The sequence below is a fragment of the Salvelinus alpinus genome, chromosome 5, assembly GCF_045679555.1.
Source record: "Salvelinus alpinus chromosome 5, SLU_Salpinus.1, whole genome shotgun sequence".
NCBI lineage: Eukaryota > Metazoa > Chordata > Actinopteri > Salmoniformes > Salmonidae > Salvelinus > Salvelinus alpinus.
The window spans coordinates 56194147-56207350 of NC_092090.1; the positions used below are offsets into that span (position 1 = coordinate 56194147).

The window sequence follows — 13204 nt, forward strand, 5'->3', positions numbered from 1 at the left end:
TCTTGCATTGTCTGTGAGTGTGTGTGTTTTGACCAATATCCTCTTCATAACAAAGCTGTTCGTTTCTAGAACTGCAAGACCAAAAATATTTTGTGTAGTCCTGTGAAACCGCCCCTCTGACCCCCAATTAAGTCACTTCCTGCAATTAGACAGACAGACAGGCAGACACAGACAGGCAGACAGACAGACACATGCAGGAAGTTGGGCAGACAGACAGACATTTTATACCAATATCCTCTTCAGAATTCATAACAGGGGGGCGGTAGAGAGTGTGCTATGGAATAGGCGTGTTTTGTTGAGCTCTGCTCAATTTTGAAACAAATTGATATTTATCTTTTATTTAACTAGGCAAGTCAGTTAAGAACAAATTCTTATTTACAATGATGGCCTGCCCCGGCCAAACCCTAACACGGACGACGTTGGGGCAATTGTGCGCCGCCCTATGGGACTCCCAATCACAGCCGGTTGTGATACAGCCTGGAATCAAACCAGGGTCTGTAGTGTGTCTGTCGGTCTGCCTGTCTGTGTCTGCCTGTCTGCCTGTCTGTGTCTGCCTTTCAGTCTGTCTAATTACAGGAAGTGACTTAATTGGGGGTGTCATGACGTTGCTCTCTTTGGACACCGCAAGCACCATCCCCCTACCTCGGCACCATCTCTCTCTGTCTCCTACAACCAGGCTGCTGTGGTCAGAGAGGTCGTAAATTCCTAGGGAAGATCCTGCCTCATGGCCAGACAGTATAGAGAGAGAGTGAGTTCATAGAGAGAACAAAGGAATTTCTTCCACCTCACAGAACTGGAGAACCGAATTACATTTATGTTCTGGAGAAGGTATAAAAGATCGGTGAAGAATCCAGCTACGAACTGGTCCGTTTGGTACAATTCTGTGAAACTCATGTGAGACAATACGGCCACATTACCATAACGCTGTTTATACAATAGCGCTTACATCTAATTGTTGTATAAGATGAATGAGGGAGGATGATACTGTTTGTGAAATTGTGTAATGTGATTTTGGACTGTTTAATGAAGGAAACTCCAATTCCCTTTGGAGTTGAACTAAATCAGAGGACCTCCCATGAGCACAGTTATGGTCTGGCGTCCTGGGACAGGCCCTTTTCTGCTCTTACGAATAAAACCCCCACCCGGGTTTTCTATCACCAGACCCGCTTACCTCGATAACGAGAGGGCCAAGGTTTGAGAGGAGACCGAGCTCACCTCAATTACGAGATGGCTAAAGGTTGCAGACCAGCTTACCTCGATAACGAGACGGCCAAGGTTTGAGACCAGACTGCTTAACTTTTAACCATCCCACGTGGTTAAACTCTTAGACTATCGATTCCAACAGAATAACAACAAGTCTTTAATATTAATTACTAGTCTGCAGCTAGGAATTCGGTATCAATGAACGCGAAGACCGACAACCGCCGAAACATCTATTCTATAACAAAATGAATGAATGTCACTCTGAACTATCCATTCTAACCACGACAGAGAGAGAGAGCGGACAAACTCTCCAACAGAAACAAACTTTTCAACAGAGATCCCGACGACACACTGACCGTAAATATATATATTGATTGCAATTGTTCCCGAATGAGTGAGCGTTCATGTGCAAAGGATTAGCATTTCAATTGTTATAATTATCACTCTGTCTAACAAGCCGCCATGCCGGTTTAGCCCACTAGACCACATCCGCTATCATTTCTTTGTAAACATATCTATTTTGTTTGTTTGTGTGATGCATTTCTGTGAATTACTTAGTTAGTAAATACATTATTTTAAGACAATTGATGTATGGATGACTCATAGTGAAGACTGGGTTCGTGCAGATAACCAACAATTTACGGCGTTTGGAATGAGACTAACGTGAGGTAAATAATAATTAATTAATCAAAAGACTAAGTGATCAGATATTAAAACATCTGAAAGTTATATTAGGAAAATTATAACTTTGTAATCTGAATATTTTCCTTGGTGCCCCGACTTCCTAGTTAATTACAGTTACATGATTAAGCAGTTTAATCACGTAATAATAATTACAGAGAATTTTTGATAAAGATAAGTCTTCAGTTTTAATGATGCCAAAGACACGACAGGGGTCATAGGGGCGGTTTCGCAGGGCTAAAACGGTTGAATATTACCAAATTGTACATATTTGTGACCGGGGGACCCGGCATATGAAATTTGAAGTCAATCTACACAAACGATTTTTTGTCTTGCAGTTCTAGAAACTAAGAGCTTTGTTATGAAGAGGACTCACTAAGATGCAGTGCCTTGATGCAGACCGCTGCGCCGCTCGGGATCCCGAGTGGAAACCGATTAGGTATTTTCTTAACATACCCACTGTATACATTGACATCCCCATTTGCCTGAATCATGCTTTCCACCCTGCATTGGATGATTTGGTGTTTTCACAGTAGAGGGAGATGGGGCTCACAACAATCAATAACTTGTCCATTGATGTTCATTTAGCTTCATTTCAACAGTTACAGGGTAAGTTTAACATCCCAGCAACACAGTTTCTTAAGGACACATTACCACAGTATGGCATTAAGCCAAATATTCCTACATTAGATAGCCTTATCCTCGTCAAACCACATTCAAAAGGGTTGGTCTCTAGACTATGATAGACTATGACCACATAGAGGTATCCGCTTACACTACTAAAACGCCTTGGGAGCAGGAACTTGGTTCATAAATCTCAGATGAGGACTGGGTAGGAGCTCTCAGGAATATTAACCACAGTTCAGTGAATGCCAGACACAACCTTATTCAGTTTAAGGTGATACACAGGTTACATTACTCAAAAGTGAAACTGCATAAAATATTCCCAGACACCTCACCACTGTGTGAGACGTGCAAGCAGGAGGAGGCGACTTTGACCCACTTATTTTGGACATATCCTAAGTTACATGTTTACTGGGCTCTCATTTTTTATTACTTATCTAAAGCCTTTGTTAGAGTTATAGCCCCAGACCCATTGATCACTCTGTTTGGTACTGTTGATGGGAATAACCAGGAAGGGAAGGCTGGCTCTCTTTGTACTCTATTAGCCAAAATGCTCATATTGCAATTTTGGAAATTGGAGACTGTAACTACTTTTGAAATGTGGTTACGGGATTTAGGGAATGTAATGCACATGGAAAAGTTTCTATACAATACCTCCAATAGAAGTCCAATGTTTTACAAAATATGGCAGCCGATACTGAATAAATGTTCTATTCCCCCTTCACTGTAATTCAATCAGTATTTATTTTTGGTTTAACTACACTGCTTGCAATGGTTATATATGCTGTCTTCTTATAGTATGTTCCACCTAATAGGATTTTTTTTTAAATATAATTCTATGTGTGAGTTAAGTTTTGTTTTGTCCTCTAAAGTTGCCATCCCATTCAACAATACAATGAATGTCAATGTTTGTGTCTCTGTCTTTTTTCTATTGGAAAATAATAAACATATTACAAAAAATTTAAATAAATATTCATAACAAGGCTCTCTTTAGTTTCTAGAACTGCAAGAGGTCAAAAATGCTTTTGGGTCGACTGATTTAAAATGTAATATGCCGGGTTCCCCAGTCACAAATATATAACATTTGGGAAGATTCAAATTTTTTAACCCTTTGAACCACCCTATGACCCGAAATGAATCGCAGGAAGCTGAAATTCAGTGGACGGCATCATGGGTACACTTTAACGATGCCCTGAGTTTCAAATCCTTACGTTAAGAATTGACTGTTCTGCAGAGGATGGAAGATAGTGTTTTTGTGTAACTGAGAACGAAGGACTATGTTGAGGATGAATTAACACACTTCCTGTTTCCAAAGGAAACTGAACCTCAACACAGGGTATCCCTATAAGGTCATGATTCGTTGTTTGCAAGGACGGTTAGCTAGCTCAATAGAAGTCAACGGGAGCGTCATACGTAGTTATGTGAGGGCTGTAGGTATTGCTTTTCTATGGAAAAAAGTCTGGTTCTCTGTAGGAATAGTTCATTTCACATGGTCAGATGTAGGCTTGCATTCATCGGGAGGGTCTGTTGAACGATCCCATGCGTGAATTTTGCTAATGTCACTCAAAAGCACACTAACTCTAGGTCAGCCTATCGTTCTGCCATGTGGTGGGGGGAGGGGCAAATTCATGAATTGTCTAGAGTTGAGGCTTTAACCCCAAGTTCATGTCCACTCCCAGCTCAATGCTAAACCTAGCCTCATCACCACATCTTAGCTCAACCCTTCTGCTAATGTCACTCAAAAGCCCATTAACTCTAGGTTAGGCTTCAAGTGAGGTCTGCCTTAATCAATTGGATTAAGGTTAGGGTTATGTCCTAGGGTTGAGGCCTTAGCCTGGCGGCAGGTGGCCTAGCAGTTAAGAGCGTTGGGCAAGTAACAGAAAGATCACTAGTTTGAATGCTCGAGCCGACTAGGTGAAACAACTGTCGATGTGCCCTGAGCAAGGCACTTAACCCTAATGTCTCCTGTAAAACGCTCTGGATAAGAGTGTCTGCTAAATGACATACCCCTAATGCTATGTTCACTCCCACCTCAACCGTAACCCTAACTCTATCTTCATGTTCAACATCCCGGCTCAACCCTAACTTCTTGTCTACATCCCGGCTCAACCCTAACTCCAAGAGCTGAGCCAAGATGTGGAAGGGTTCTGGCTAGGTTTAGGGGTGAGCCAGCATGTGGGCATGGATTAGGGTTCAGTTTCGAGTTTGTCTGTATGTCTGCATCAGATGACCTGGCCTCAACCCGACCTCAACCCAATTGAGATGGTTTGGGATGAGTTGGAACACAGAGTGAAGGAAAAGCAGCCAAAAAGTGCTCAGCATATGTGGGAACTCCTTCAAGACAGTTGGAAAAGCATTCCAGGTGAAGCTGGTTGAGAGAATGCCAAGAGTGTGCAAAGCTGTCATCAAGGCAAAGGGTGGCTACTTTGAAAAACCAGCTTCATGAGGAATGCTTTTCCAATAGTCTTCAAGGAGTTCCCACATACACTGAGCACTTGTTGGCTGCTTTTCCTTCACTCTGTGGTCCAACTTATCCAAAACCATTTAAATTGGGTTGAGGTTGGGTGATTGTGGAGGCCAGGTCATCTGATGCAGCACTCCATCACTCTCCTTCTTGCTCAAATAGCCCTTACACAGCCTGGAGGTGTGTTTTGGGTCAGCTTTTGACATTATCAATCAAAGTATGCTGCTGGAAAAATGTATGTGTTATGACTTTACACCCCCTGCTATAACGTGGATAAAGACCTACTTGTCTAACAGAACACAGAGGGTGTTTTTTAATGGAAGCCTCTAGCAGGTAGAAGTAGGAATTCCCAGGGTAGCTGTTTAGGCCCCTTGCTTTTTTCAATCTTTAATAATGACATACCACTGGCTTTGAGTAAGGCCAGTGTGTCTATGTATGCAGATCACTCAACACTATACACGTCAGCTACTACAGCGACTGAAATGACTGCAACACTTAACAAATAGCTGCAGTTAGTTTCGGAAAGGAATAAGTTAGTCCTAAACATTTCCAAACTGTAAAGCACTGTATTTGGGACAAATGATTCACTAAACCCTAAATCTCAACTAAATCTTGTATCTTGTAAACTGTCATGGTCAAAACATATTGATACAACAGTAGCTAAGATGGGGAGAAGTCTGTCCATAATAAAGCACTGCTCTGCCTTCTTAACAACACTATCAACAAGGCAGGTCCTACAGGCCCTGATTTTCTTGCACCTAGACTACTGTTCAGTAGTGTGGTCAGGTGCCATAAAGAGGGACTTAGGAAAATTGCAGTTGGCTCAGAACAGGGCAGCACGGCTGGCCCTTAAAAGTACATGGAAAGCTAACATTAATGATATGCATGTCAATCTCTCATGGCTCAAAGTGAAAGAGAGATTGGCTTCATCATTATTTGTTTTTGTAAGAGGTGTATCGAGCTGTCTGTTTAAAATACTAACACACAGATCAGACACCCATGCATACCCCACGAGACATGCCACCAGAGGTCTCTTCACAGTCCCCAAGTCCAGAACAGACTATGGGAGGCGCACAGTACTACATAGAGCCATAACTACATGGAACTCTATTCTACATCAGGTAACTTATGTTCCACATTAGGTAACTGATGCAAGCAGTAGAATCAGATTTAAAAATCAGGTAAAAATACACCTTATCGAACAGCGGGGACTGTGAAACAACACAAACATAAGCACAGACACATGCATACACACACACATGATAACATACGCACTATACACACACGTACACATGGATTTTGCATTGTAAATATGTGGTAGTGGAGTATGGGCCTGAGGGCACACACTTAGTGTGTTGTGAATTCTGTAATGAATGTATTGTAATGTTTGTAAAATTGTATAACTGCCTTAATTTTGCCGGACCCCAGGAAGAGTATAATGGGGATCTATAATAAATACAAATACAAACATATGAATCACTACAAAACATTCTATGACCGCTTATACACTATATTAGGCCCAGCCTTTGGAACTTTGGTTTTCCTAGATATGGCTGCTATATTGTGATCACTACATCCTATGGATTTGGATACTGCTTTAAAGCAAATGTATGCAGCTGTCACGCCCTGGCCTTAGTTATCTTTGTTTTCTTTATTATTTTAGTTAGGTCAGGGTGTGACATGGGGGATGTGTGTGTTTTGTATTGTCAATGGTTTTGTATGTTTATGGGGCAGTGTCTAGTCTAGGTGTATGTATGTCTATGGTTGCCTAGATTGGTTCTCAATTAGAGACAGCTGTCTATCGTTGTCTCTGATTGGGAACCATATTTAGGCAGCCATATTCATTGGGTAGTTCATGGGTTATTGTCTATGTCTATGTGTAGTGTTTGTGTCAGCACTATTTGTTTATAGCGTCACGTTCGTTCATTTGTTGTTTTGTAGTTTTGTTTAAGTGTTCTTTATTACGTCGCTTAAATAAATAGAAAATGTATTCACTTCACGCTGCGCCTTGGTCCTCCTCTCTTCCACCATACGACAATCGTGACAGCAGCATTAGTAAAGGTGTGATCAATACATGTTGATGATTTCATTCCTGTGCTGTTTGTAAATACCCTGGTAGGTTGACTGAAAGAAATTAAACATTTTTACTTTTAACTAGGCACTCCTTTAAATTGAACTGCATTCCAGGTGACTACCTCATGAAGTTAGTTGAGAGAATGACAAGAGTGTGCAAAGCTGTTATCAAGGCAAAGGGTGGCTACTTTGAAGAATCTCAAATATAGAATATATTTTGATTTGTTTAACACTTTTTTGGTTACTACATATTTAATATGTGTTCTTTCATAGTTGTGTACATCTTCACAATTATTCTACAATGCAAAAAATAGTAAAAAAATAAAATAAAAACACTGTCATGAGTAGGTATGTCCAAATTTGTATTTTGACAATGAGTCTCCATTGGTCCGCTAGTTTTGGAGTGACGGTTCGTCTTAACCTAATCAATGAACATGATAGATAGAGTAAATAAAAAAAGTAAATAAAAACAATATGGGGATGAGGTAGGTAGTTGGGTGGGCTATTTACAGATGGGCTATGTACAGTTGCAGCGATCAGAAAGCTGCTCAGATAGCTGATGCTTGAAGTTAGCGAGGGAGAAATAAGTCTCCAACCAGTGATTTTTGCAATTCGTTCCAGTCATTGGCAGCAGAGAACTGGAAGGAAAGGCGGCCAAAGTGGGTATTGGCTTTGGGGATGACCAGTGAGATATACCTGCTGGAGCGCGTGCTACGGTTGGATGTTGTTATGGTGACCAGTGAGCTGAAATAAGGCGGAGCTTTACCTAGCAAAGACTTGTAGATGACCTGGAGCCAGTGGGTCTGGCGACGAATATGAAGCGAGGGCCAGCCAACAAGAGCATACAGGTCACAGTGGTGGGTGGTATATGTGGCTTTGGTGACAAAACGGATGGCACTGTGATAGACTGCATCCAGTTTGCTGAGTAGAGTGTTGGAGGCTAATTTGTAAATGACATCGCCGAAGTCGAGGATCGGTAGGATAGTCAGTTTTACGAAGGTATGTTTGGCAGCGTGAGTGAAGGAGGCTTTGTTGCGAAATAGGAAGCCGATTCTACATTTAATTTTGGATTGGAGATGCTTAATATGAGTGGAAGGAGAGTTTACAGTCTAGCCAGACACCTATTTATTTGTAGTTGTCCACATATTCTAAGTCAAAACCGTCCAGAGTAGTGATGCTGGTCGGGCGGGCGGGTACGGGCAGCGATCGGTTGAAGAGCATGCATTTCGTTTTACTAGCATTTAAGAGAAGATTGGAGGCCACGGAAGGAGTGTTGTATGGCATTGAAGCTCGTTTGGAGGTTTGTTAACACAGTGTCCAAAGAAAGGCCAAATGTATACAGAATGGTGTCGTCTGCGTAGAGCTGGATCAAGGAATCACCCGCAGAAAGAGCGACATCATTGATATATACAGAGAAAAGAGTCGGCCCGAGAATTGAACCCCGTCGTACCCCATAGAGACTGCCAGAGGTCCGAACAACAGGCCCTCCGATTTGACACACTGAACTCTATCTGAGAAGTAGAAGAAGTAGAAGTACTTAAGTAGGCAATAGAAAAAAAGCCTGTCTATCATGTTCATTGATAGGGTTAAGACGAATCGTCTCTCCAAAACTAGTGGACCAATGGAGACTCATTGTCTCCTCCTCCCTCTAAACCCCGCTCTTCATGGAAAAATTATGCCAAAACTCGCAATCGAAAAGACGGGCAGCGAAAGCAAAGAAACATCGAAAGAAAAGATACGAGTAGCGTAACCAAAAGGTAGTACATGCAGGCAAGAGTGTAGGCTAAATGTATTCAATAGGATTTGTGTCTGGGAAAGTTTAACCGAAAACGATTTTTGCATTCTTAAATATTTTTTTTTAATCAATTTGTCATTGAGTTTTGCTCTCGCCTTAAAATTATTTACTTACAAGTTTTGGGGTTTTGCTTTTGATATCTTATTTTTGTTTACAATTCTAATCATTTTACTTTCAATTGTTTGGTTTTTTATTTCAACATCATTTATTTCACCCATCCTCGAAAATATGTGTACATTCTAAACTTTATTTTTCATGTTCACAATGTATTTTATTTTGAATTCAATACATATGGCGTGAAATTGACCCCATACTACGGGACCAAAACAGCAGAGAAGTTTAGCTTCGCCCTCTTCAATGCTCCTGGTTGTTGAGTAAATTCCTGCAACAATCATTACGCACACCTGCGTCTCATCTGTCACACCTGGACTTCATTACTCCCTTTATTACTTCCCTTTATATAGCAGTCTTTTGTTGTCAGTCATCAGGTAGTATTGTTTATGTTCTATGTCAGACGCGTCTCTTGTTTTGTATCGCTCCATGGTCGTTATTATTAAACTCACTAACTGCAACTGCTTCCTGACTCCCTGCGTCTACATTACAGAACGCTACCTCAACCAATGGAAGCAGCAGTTAACCAAGACATCTCCCAGATGGTCAGCGAACAGGGACACCTACTTCGTCAACACCATGACCAGCTGGCTCATTTGGGGATGGCTATGGATGAGGTCCTGCATGTTCTTAAACATGTCACCATTACTCAAGGGGTGTCATCTCCAAACAGCAGAGGATTCTCTACCACAAGTCGACCCAGCGAGCCAGTACCCCAGCCCATCCAGTAATCCGTCCTGGTCAGCGATACCCGATTGTCCCTCCCGGACAAATATGACGGGACTCCATTGAAATGCCGTGGCTTCCTACTCCAGTGCTCCCTCTATTTCGCTCATCAGATGGGAGCCGCCACCACCTAGAGGTCCACTGTTATTTCTCTGCTGACTGGACGGGCCTTGGACTGAGCCACGGCCGTCTGGGAGAGAGGAGAGGAAGAGCTGGGTTCAGGGGGGTCTTCGACCAGAGAGGGGGGTGAGTGCCTACTCCAGCTACGGCAGGATGTCCAGACCATGGTGGAGTACGCGCTCACCTTTCAGACAGTGGCAGCATCCAGCGGATGGAATGAGCTGGCGCTCCTCAGCCAATTCAGAAGAGGACTGTGCGAAGAGGTCCAGATGTAGTTGGCGTGCCGAGAAGACATATCCTTGGACGCCCTCATCGCGATGGCCACCTGTCTGGATAACCTTCTTCGGGAGCGCCATACCCCCATCGCCTCTCTCCCTCCTCCGTTGATCATTCTGAGTCAGAGCCTGAACCCATGGAGCTGGGGGCCACACGTTTCTCCACGGCTGAGCAACGCCATCCTAGACAGCTGGGGCTCTGTCCTTATTATGAACAGGATGGGCAATCGGTGTCCAATTCGCTCTAAACGGGGGTCCACAGGATGTTTTGTTTCATGTTTTGTTTCTAGAGCTCTAGTGGACTCCGGTGCCGTGGGGAATTTTATCGACCAGGCCCTCGCTTCCTCCCTTAACCTGATGAGGACCAGAGGGCGCTGTTTTCACTTTGGGGGAAAATCGTACCCAATTTAAACGGCCTCGTACTCAATTCTTGCTCTTACAATATGCATATTATTATTACTATTGGATAGAAAACACTCTCTAGTTTCTAAAACCGTTTGAATTTTGTCTGTGGGTAAAACACAACTCATTTGGCAGCACACTTTCTGACCAGGAAGTGGAAAGTCTGAAATCGATGCTGTGTTCAAGTGGCTGCCTATAAATGGGCATGATACGTATGACTATACGTGCACGTCATACACCTTCCCCTGGATGTCAAGAGGAAGTGAGAGGAAAAATGAGTTGATTATCTCTGTCTGAGGTTGAATAAACCATCTTGGAACAACGTGTCCCCCATTTTCTGTTTTCTGCAAGGCGCGTGTTGGGACCTGTTATTGCCTACTGGAAAGCTGTCGTTATGGGCGAATACTCTCTCCGGCTTTGATTTTATTTGATACATGTCACAATATCATCGTAAAGTATGTTTTTTCAATAAAGTTTTATTAGACTATTGAAATTTATTCGGGACATTAGGCGTGTTGCGTCGTTTGCGTTTGTTCACAAAGGAGAGGTTAGCACCACCTGGCCAGTGTGCTTGCTAATTCAAGAGGGAAAGAGTTCGTTCTGAATCCAAGCAACGACGGTTCTGGACAAAGGACCCCTTGTACAACATTCTGATGGAAGATCAGCAAAGGTAGGAACCATTTTGTGATGCTATTTCAAATATCTGTCGAACTGTGTACTAGTAGCTTTGCGCTCAGGTTTTGGTTATTCCCTTACCATAACTAAGTCTTATGTCGTAATGAAGATATTTTTAGAATTCTAACACTGCGATTGCATTAAGAACTAATGTATCTATCGTTTCCTATACAACATGTATTTTTTTGTAATGTTTATGAATAGCTATTTGGTCAGAATAGGTGAGAGTCTAATAGAAATATCCGCACATTCTGGGAAAAATATGCTACGTTAGCACGTTATGCTACGTTATGCTACGTTGTATAACCACGGATTTCAGCTCTAAATATGCACATTTTCGAACAAAACATAAGTGTATGTATAACCTGATGTTATAGGACTGTCATCTGAGGAAGGTTTATGAAGGTTAGTGAAATTTAATATCTTTTGCTGGTTTATTCGCTAAGCTAACGTGCCTATTGCTATCGCTAACGTGCCTTGATGAATGAATGCGGTAGTGTGGTAGGCTATTGTAGTAAGCTAATATAATGCTATATTGTGTTTTCGCTGTAAAACACTTAAAAAATCGGAAATATTAGCTGTATTCACAAGATCTTTGTCTTTCATTTGCTATACACCATGTATTTTTCAGAAATGTTTTATGATGAGTATTTCGGTATGTCACGTTGGTGTCTGTAATTATTCTGGCTGCTTTCGGTGCAATTTCTGATTGTAGCCGCAATGTAAACTATGATTTATACCTGAAATATGCACATTTTTCGAACAAAACATAGATTTATTGTATAACATGTTATAAGACTGTCATCTGATGAAGTTGTTTCTTGGTTTCTTTGGTTTGTTCTAGGTTAGTTTGGTTGATTTTGTGCATGCTACCTGTGCTGTGAAAAATGTCTGTGCTTTTTTCTATTTGTTGGTGAGCTAACATAAATATATATTGTGTTTTCCCTGTAAAACATTTAAAAAATCTGACATGTTGGCTGGATTCACAAGATGTGTATCTTTCATTAGCTGTATTGGACTTGTTAATGTGTGAAAGTTAAATATTTCTAAAAAATATTTTTGAATTTCGCGCTCTGCCTTTTCAGTGGAATGTGGGAGGAGTTCCGCTAGCGGAACGCTGGGGCTAGAAAGGTTAACATTACCTCATACCCACTCTCCTCTCTTCTCCTTGTCTGGTTCAAGCACTGGATAGTCAACCACTGGGATCCAGGACAACCACACACATCACAGCACCACTCACCCTCACCGTGGAATCCAGATATCAAGAAAGCCGTCCCTTCTTCATCATCAGTGCAACCGTACACAATATCATCCTCCTATGGCTTCAATGTCATAACCCCACCATTTCATGGCCGAGGATGAAAATCACCGACTGGGCACCCGAATGCCGGAAGACCTGCTTACCTTTTCCCTGTGGTTCCACATTGCTTGAGAGTCATGCAGTTGCCCTTCAGCCCAACATCCTGGAGGTATACCAAGATCTTTGGGAGGTTTTTTCCAAGACCCGCGCCATCTGTCTCCCTCCTCATCTCTCCTGGGACTGTGCCATCCACCTGCTTACAGGCTCTGCGCCTCTGCATCTATCTTCTGTCAGTGGCCGAAACCAAGGCTATGGAGGAGTATATCCAAGAGGCTCTCCAGCAGGGTTTCATTCGCACATCCACCTCCCCTGCGTCAGCAAGCTTCTTCTTCGTGGCCAAGAAGGACGGAGACTGCGCCCATGCATCGATTACAGAAATCTGAATTACATCACCACGAAGTACCGCTACCCTCTGCCCTTGGTGCCGGCCACAATTGAACAGCTCTGCGGGGCCCGTTTTGTCACCAAGTTGGACCTGCGGAGTGCCTACAATTTGATCCACATCCGGGAGGGGGATGAATGGAAGATGGCCTTCAGGACGATGTCCGGTCACTACGACTACTTGGTGATGCCTTTTGGATTAGCCGGTGCTCCCTCAGTGATCCAGGCATTCGTCAACGAGGTGTTCCGGGACATGCTTGGATGCCAGGTGGTCGTGTATATCGACGACATCCTGGTCTACTCGCCTACGTTGG

General features: G+C 42.6%; 1 protein-coding gene across 4 annotated transcripts in view; it reads right to left on the bottom strand.

Moving 5' to 3' along the window:
- The window catches only part of LOC139576367 (ras-specific guanine nucleotide-releasing factor 2), a 244912-nt gene that overhangs the window by 131552 nt on the left and 100156 nt on the right, over window positions 1–13204 (bottom strand). The window lies entirely within an intron of this gene.